The following is an 8,701-nucleotide window of genomic DNA, read 5'->3' as shown; positions in this document are numbered from 1 at the left end:
AATTTGTCCAGTGTTAAGAGTACATAAGAGCAGGTGGAGTGATGGAGGGTCTCGTAAGAGCAGGTGAAGTGACGGAGGGTCTCGTAAGGGCAGGTGGAGTGACGGAGGGTCTCGTAAGGGCAGGTGGAGTGATGGAGGGTCTCGTAAGGGCAGGTGGAGTGATGGAGGGTCTCGTAAGAGCAGGTGAAGTGACGGAGGGTCTCGTAAGGGCAGGTGGAGTGACGGAGGGTCTCGTAAGGGCAGGTGAAGTGACGGAGGGTCTCGTAAGGGCAGGTGGAGTGACGGAGGGTCTCGTAAGGGCAAGTGGAGTGACGGAGGGTCTCGTAAGGGCAGGTGGAGTGATGGAGGGTCTCGTAAGGGCCGGTGGAGTGATGGAGGGTCTCGTAAGGGCCGGTGGAGTGATGGAGGGTCTCGTAAGGACAGGTGGAGTGATGGAGGGTCTCGTAAGGACAGGTGGAGTGATGGAGGGTCTCGTAAGGGCAGGTGGAGTGATGGAGGGTCTCATAAGGGCAAGTGGGGTGATGGAGGGTCTCATAAGAGCAGGTGGAGTGATGGAGGGTCTCGTAAGGACAGGTGGAGTGATGGAGGGTCTCGTAAGGGCAGGTGGAGTGATGGAGGGTCTCGTAAGGGCAAGTGGAGTGATGGAGGGTCTCATAAGAGCAGGTGGAGTGATGGAGGGTCTCATAAGAGCAGGTGGAGTGATGGAGGGTCTCGTAAGGGCAAGTGGAGTGAAGGAGGGTCTCGTAAGGGCAGGTGGAGTGATGGAGGGTCATCCCTCCATCACTCCACCAGCCCTTAATTTTCCTAAGGAAAACCCATACGGTCTATGGGGAAAACACTAGGCTTGTTTGAGATGCGCCTTGCCTCGCCTGAATTGTATGCGAGAGTAGGCGGCTGCAGTGAGAGGAGGAGTGAAAAAAGCGCAGGCAAGCCGGACAGATCTCTCTTCTTGCAGTGGATCTGACACCTGCGAGATCAAAGATGGATATCGCGGGATTCACGCTCATGCACAGTGTTGCTAATAAACTGGATGTAATTCAAGTTCTTGTTGCTTTTATATGAAAATAAATTAAATGAACAAGACACCCAAAGTACTTGTTATTTAATTCCATTCCAAATACGTTTATCAATATTTTTTTCTTTAATACAGACATGTGTTTTTATTTTTTATTTTATTTTTTTTATAAAAATTAAATTGCATAACCCAAAGAGATTGCACTGTCAGATAGTTTGGGAATATTCACACATAACATATACACATAAAACATGGTATTAGAGTTTTAAAATCAAACAATTTAAAAGAGAACAATACATCACAGTTGTTTAAACCAATGAGCATTAAAGTGTAAGTTGCAGGTTAACCACCACAGCCAATTAATGTGTAAATTGAAGTGCTCTATATGTATATATTTAATTATTTCTTTTTCAAAATGTGTTAAAATAACATTTATTGGGGTTTCTTCGAAGGTAGCGTGTTTTTTCAGTTACTGGGTGATGACGTCACAAGAGGAACTCGCAACCCATACTCTGCTAGATTCTTACTGTATTATGGCTATTTGGAGAACGACTGAGGAAGTGGGAAACCATCAAATTAACCGGTCAGGCGTGAGAAAGGGGAGCCATGGCACTCAAACAGTTATTAATGCTTGGTGTGAGGAGAATGAGTGGACGTTACAAGCTTAGACGTTACAATACGTTAGAGCTAGTCTAACCTGGTGCAAACTTAACAATAGGTTACTGTCGTAACCCCGGTTCTCTGAAACATCGAGTGGAGAGATCCACCTATGGGAAGGGCAGGGTCCGTACCTGACCTCTGCAGAAGCATCCAATTGCACCAAGTCTGGCTAGACAGACAGAAGCGCGCAGCCAATGCCAGGTAAGGCCACACCCCTTACCTAGGCATATAACTTCTCCGCACGCTGCTATTCCTCAGTAAGTAGGCCTATATTCGCTTCTCGTGCGGCAAGCGGGGCAACGCTGGTGGATCTCTCCACTCGATGTTTCAGAGAACCGGGGTTACGACAGTAACCTATTGTTCTTTTTCATCATCTCGTTTCGAGATCCACCTATGGGAGAGACATGGACAGCTCCCCGATTGCCCAATACACTCACAGTGAGGTTCTGAAGGCCAGAGAAGGACGGTCACCTCAGAGAGGCGGTGCCTGACACGTCCCACAAACATGACCCTGCAAGGGTGACGCCACGCTAAACTGCTGTGGACAAGCAGGGCATGAAACATGCATGAGACACATACATGATAATAGCCCCCGCACCACCAATGCACATAGCCAAACCCAAGAAGGAATGCAAATGCTTGGTGACAGGAATGAACATGGCCAGCCGGCCTATTCACTCCTCGTTGGTTAACCCAACGGGGCTGTGGGAAAGGGCTAAGAGGACCCTACCCCTAGGACCGAGTGTGCCACCGAGGTTCTGGTGACATCCAACCGGTAGTAACGCTCAAAGGTATGAGGAGAGGCCCAGCTGGCAGCGGAGCAGATGTCCTGCAGTGGCACTCCCCTGAACAGAGCCCAAGAGGCGGCTAAGCCCCTTGTGGAATGAGCTCTGATGCCCCCTGGGGGCTGCACTCCCTTTGCTTCATAAGCCATAGTATAGCCTCCACAAGCCAATGTGAGAGGAATTACTTTGAAATGGGACTCCCCTTGTGCGGGGGGAGCCATTGAAACAAAGAGCTCTTGCGGAAAGCACTGGTCCTGGTCATATATGCTTGCAGAGCACGGACGGGACACAGAGCATTCAGCCTCTGATCCTCCGGGGAGGCAAGAGGTGGAGGGTGAAAAGCGGATAGCTCCAAAACCTCCGAAGTGAACGCAGGGAAGCGTTTCGGCATGAAGGCCGGGTTAGGCTTAATGGAAACCCTATCTCCACTTAAGGAGAATTTGGCGCACGAGGGGTGAACCGAGAGTGCATGTAGCTCACTGACCCGTTTAGCAGATGCCAAGGCCGAGAGCAAAGCTGTCTTGAGGGACAGCAGCTTAAGGGAAATACTCCCCAGAGACTCAAAAGATACAGAGGCCGTGCTTCCAGCACCATGGAGAGGTCCCACTCAGGAACAGATCTCCTGATGACCGGCAAAGAGCGGCGTGCACCCTTCATAAAACTGCGGGTTAGAGGGTGTGACGGTGGAGCCCTCAAAACCCACATGACAGGCTGAAATCGCAGCCAGGTAGACCTTAATGGTGGAAAAGGACCTGCCTCTTTCCATGAGGTCTTGCATGTAACACAAAATATCAGGCACCGAGCACTGATAAGATGTGAGACCACGCCCATCACACCACCCTTCGAACACTTGCCACTTACAGCCATATAGGGATCGCGTGGAAATGGCCCTGGCATTCTGAGTAGTGGCGATTACACGCGGCGGGAGCCCCAGTGCATTTAGGTTCGTCCTCTCACGGGCCAGGCCCAGAGAGTCACCCTGTCCGGGTGGGGGTGGTAAATCTCCCCGTTGGCTTGGGACAGTATGTCCGTGCAAGGGGGGAGGCGCCATGACTCGGCGTATAACAGAGGGATTATCTCTGCCAGCCACGGGGCTTTGGGCCACCTGGGTGCTATCAGAATGAGAGACAGGCCGTGCTCTCTCACCCTGGCCAGTGTGAAATTCATCAGGCACAGGGGAGGAAAAGCATACAGGAGCACTCTGGGCCATGGGTGGGCCAGTGCGTCTGCCCCGAGGGGCGCGTCCATGTCCTTTAGCGAGAAGAACATAAGACAATGGTCGTTTTCGCGCGAGGCGAAAAGATCTACAGCTGCCTGTCCAAATCTCATCCATAACATCTTCACTATCTGCGGGTGAAGACGCCAATCCCTGTAGATTGGGTTTCCCCTCGATAGCAGATCCGGCGCCTCTGTTCAGAATGCCCGGAACATGAGTCACGCGTAATGACAGAAAAACCCGTCTGCTCCACATCAAAAGCCTATAAGCTACAGCGTGGAGTTTCGACGAGCACATGCCGCCCTGACGGTTGATATAAGCCACTGCCGTGGTATTATCGTACCGTACTAGAACGGGATGTCCCTGCAGGCAAGGCAGAAAATGATTCAGAGCTTTCCAAATGGTAAAAGCTCTAAATAGTTAATGTGCGCAGAACGTAGTCTGCTCAGCCACAGACCGTTCAGCATTCTGCCTTACTGGGTGGTTCCCCAGCCTGTTAAGGACGCATCTGTCGTCACAACTTTCCGCATCGTAACCGTCTAGAGGGGGGTTCCCCGTGCGTAAAAGTTCTCGCTCTCCCAATGGCGCAGGGCCGCCGAGCAGGCGCGCGTCACCGTTACCGAGCGGCAGAGATTACGAATCGGGCTGAAATGTAGTGACAAAACCCATTTCGTGAACGCTCTCATTCTCAGGAGACCCAACGGCACAACTTGGATACATGAAGCCATGAGACCCTGCAGCCTGAGGCATGTAGGATATTGTACTCTCGCCCCTCTTCTGAACTGAGACAGACAGTCCATCAGCGAGCGAACGCGCTCTTGAGAGAGACGCGTTGCATGGAGACTGAGTTCAATTCCAAGCCCAGGAAAATAACATTCTGACTGGGAGTCAGATTGCTTTTGCTCGCATTCACCTTGAACCCGAGGGATGTGATGTGCGCGAGCACCCGGCCGGTGACCAACGACACCTTCTCCTTTGATTTGGCTATGATGAGCCAATTGTCTATGAAAGTACGAATTCTCAGCCCTGATAGTCTCAGGGGCGCCACGCCCACCTCCGCACACAGACAGAAAGTTCGGGGACTCAAATTGCGCCCGAACGGAAGAACTGTGAATTCGTAACAATTGCCTTGGTAGGCGAAACGAAGATATTTCCTGTGTGGAGGGTAGATGCTTATGTGAAAGAAAGCATCTTTCAGATCGACTGATGTGAACCAGTCGTTCTGCTTTATGGCACGGGCGAGAGAGCCTTGTGTCACATTCTGAAATTGTATTTCCTCAAATGTTTGTTCAACACTCGAAGGTCCAATATAGGGTTGGGGGCGCCATGCCTTTTGGATAATGAAAGTACCAGGAATAAAAATCATGGTTTATCAGATTGGGTGGCACCATCTGAATCGCTCCCTTGTTTAGGAGGGAGGAAATGTCCTCTTTCAGAATGTGTGAGGCGTTTTCTTCTGTGTGTGAAGAGAGAACGCTGTTAAAATGCAAATGTTTTATTGCAAACTGCAGCCTGTAACCCTGGGTTGCAGTACGCAAAACCCACTCGGGTGCTGAAACAGCTTGCCAAGCCGCTTCGTGACTTGCGAGCGCCCCCGCTCGGGCCGGAGCGGGGCTGTATGGGCCCAGCTGGTTCATTTGCAAATGCGCCATCTAGTGGGCACACTAGAGGCGACATGCAGGGATTCGGAGGGATTTCCTCTCTCTGCAGTGAGAAGTTTTCTCATTTGATTCTTAACTCTGTGCGTTTTGTGTTGGGCATCTCCTGAACACATGAACTGGGCAGTCTCAAGTGCAGGCAGAAAAATAATATCCGCGGAGAGAGATACTCTCTCTGTAACAGATTTATTTAATTCGTTTGTTTTAAAGTGTTATTTAGTTATGTGTGTGTTTTGTGTTGGGGAACACAGGGGCCGAAGCCTTCCACACACAATGGCCCTCATTTATCAATCTTGCGTAGAAATGAGCGTATATATTGGCGTAAGATTATGCTTACACTCTTCTCATCGCCTGATTTATGAAGCTGTGCGTACCTTTGAAATTCTGGTGTACGCAATACCTGCCCTTGATAAATGCCGCGGCTGAAATCGATCGTCATTAGAATAACACGCCCCTATATATTCAAGTCTCCGCTCCCCCCACGCCCTCATTTTACGCCATGGACACACGGAAGACGGCAAAGAAGAGAAACTTCTTTGAGAAAGAGAAAGCGAAACCAGGGAAGTGGAAAGAAACAAAATTGATTTATAGATTTTTATTATTAATGACGCTTATTGTTATTTAGAAGAAGAATTTCGTTATTATTATTATTTGTATTATTATTATTATTTAAAATAAGAAGAATGGCATTTTTATTATTTTGTCAGTCTGAATTATTGTTTTGGTCATTGAAAGCCTTTCATTACTAAACCCAGTCCGTGCACACCTGCCGGGCCTAACCCTGGCCTAACCATCGTTTCAAAGAATACAACGGCGAGCGCGTCGAGTATAAACGCCTCGTCCGTTTGGGGAGGTGCGCGCGCAGTCTGCGGAGACTCGCGCTGCGGAGCCAGGCGAAAGTATAAACAAGGCTTGAAACGTCAGGGAAAGCGCACAGGCTCGCAACTTAAGGAATACATATGCCTACAATTGAAATGCTTTGGCAAATTCACAAATTAAACATTGAAGTCCATGTTGCACAAAAATAAACACTGAAGTTTATAATTACTATGTTGTTGTTGTTTTTTACAGTGGGTCATAATATATTATATCTTTTAGTTTGTCAGTGCGTTTTGTGGTGTTAGGAATTGTTTTTCTGCGCATTCCCGCACTCAAAACGTGCGTACACCACCTCCTGAGCTGGCGTAGGATTTGAGCGTGCCGTACGCCAACGTCCATATTGATAAATCTCAAAGTCACCGTGGTTTTGGGTGTACGCCAGGTGTACGCTGGAAATTTGGTGTACGCACTTTTGATAAATGAGGGCCAATGCCACTAAAAACACATGAGCTGGGCAGCCGCAACTGAGCTGTGTGAGACCAGCTGGTTGATTTGTGAGGCAATGTCGCCCTCTTGTGGACAGACTCAGGGCGACATGCATGGGATCAGAGAGATTTGCTCTCTATGTTGGCAGATATATAAATCTGCACGAATTCATCTGATTCGTTTGTTAAATGTGTTGTTTAGTGATGTGTGTGTTTTGTGTTGGGGAACACAGGGGCCGAAGCCCTCCACACACGACGTCCACTAAAAACACGGGCTGGGCAGCCGCAACTGAGCTGTGTGAGCCCAGCTGGTTGATTTGTGAGGCAATGGCGCCCTCTTGTGGGCAGACTCAGGGCGACATGCATGGGATCAGAGAGATTTGCTCTCTATGTTGGCAGATATATAAATCTGCACGAATTCATCTGATTCGTTTGTTAAATGTGTTGTTTAGTGATGTGTGTGTTTTGTGTTGGGAAAACACTGGGGCGGAAGCCTTTAATAACTGGGTGAGGAGAACCAAGTGCGTGCGGTGTGGTAACACTGCTTATGTACATTTCCTCACGACAGCGTCACTAAACACACGGGCTGGGCAGCCACGAGTCGGGATTAACCGACTGTCCGCGGGAGACCCTGTGTCTTTTGGACAGGGGTTCCGGGACCGGGAGAGAATCCGGAGGGCTCGTGGCCCGATACTCCCAACGGTCGAACAACAGGCAGGCCGCTTGCGTTCGGGGCCGCCTTCCTAGGAAGGCATAAATTGAAAACCTCAACACATGATAGTAACACATCGAGGCCCGTGAGACCGTGTTAACAGTCTAGCGCAGTGGTTCTCAACCTCTCCTGCAGGGACCCCCTGACAGGCCATGTTTCTGTTTTAACCCTGAAATGGCACACCTGATTCAAATAATTAAAGGCTTAATAAGTAGTTGACTAATTGATTAATTGACTAAGTCCTACTCTTCCTACTCTAATAACTACTCATTAATTGAGTCAGGTGTGCCATTTCAGGGTTAAAACAGAAACATGGCCTGTCAGGGGGTCCCTGCAGGAGAGGTTGAGAACCACTGGTCTAGCGGGACGCTCCAGCCGTGCTTAAGAGCTTCGTCATCGGAACCGGCCGGTTCGTCAACGAGACTGAAGTTTTCCCGCGAAGATGTCCTCTTCAGGGAATGCGGATTGGGCTGATGTCAGCTCAAATATTTTAGAGAGGTGGCGCTCCGGGAGTCCCCCGGTAGCACGTCGTCATCACCGTGTCCTCCATCCGAGTCAGAAGGCCTAGCACGGGATCGTGCAACTAAAAGCCGGCTTAGTAAAAGCTAACGTTACAGCAATTACAATGACCGCAATTCTCCGGGTTCTCCTAAGCTTCTTAAGCGTGTTAAGCCCAAGCAGACTGCGCAGAACGAGGGGGTCTTTAGCGGCGATGAGAGCACCACACGCGGCCGGGCAGGCTCGTCATGATAGGCTGTTCCCCGGAGAAGCGGCGGTTTAGACAGTCACATAGCCATGGGTGGGCCAGCGGTGAAGAACTCGGAAAAATCCGTGGCGGGCAGCCATGTAAGGAGGAGCAGGTGAAGGACAGCGAGAGCGCGGGCGGCTCCGGATGCAAAAAACACAGCGGATAGGCTGAAGAAACGACTGTCACTCACGTCTGGCGGAGGCTGATCTGGCGATATGTCCTCCTGAAGACTCGAAAGTGAGCAGCGTAACGTTAATCCAACCGAACTGTGTCAGTGCAGAGATCGCGAGAAGCGAATGTCAACTGAGGAATAGCAGCGCGCGGAGAAGTTATATGCCTAGGTAAGGGGTGTGGCCTTACCTGGCATTGGCTGCGCGCTTCTGTCTGTCTAGCCAGACTTGGTGCAATTGGATGCTTCTGCAGAGGTCAGGTACGGATGCCCTTCCCATAGGTGGATCTCGAAACGAGATGATGAAAGAGAACCCGGATAATATAACGGAACAAGCAAGTCTTTTCAAAATATTGCCGTCATGTAGAATAGCAAGGAGGGACAACGACTGAAGACATTATTTACTTACAGTAAGTCAGTCCAAATCAGAGCTG

This window comes from Abramis brama (genome assembly GCF_963993115.1).
Source record: "Abramis brama genome assembly, chromosome: 6".
Classification (NCBI taxonomy): domain Eukaryota; kingdom Metazoa; phylum Chordata; class Actinopteri; order Cypriniformes; family Leuciscidae; genus Abramis; species Abramis brama.
This window is presented reverse-complemented; position numbering follows the sequence as displayed.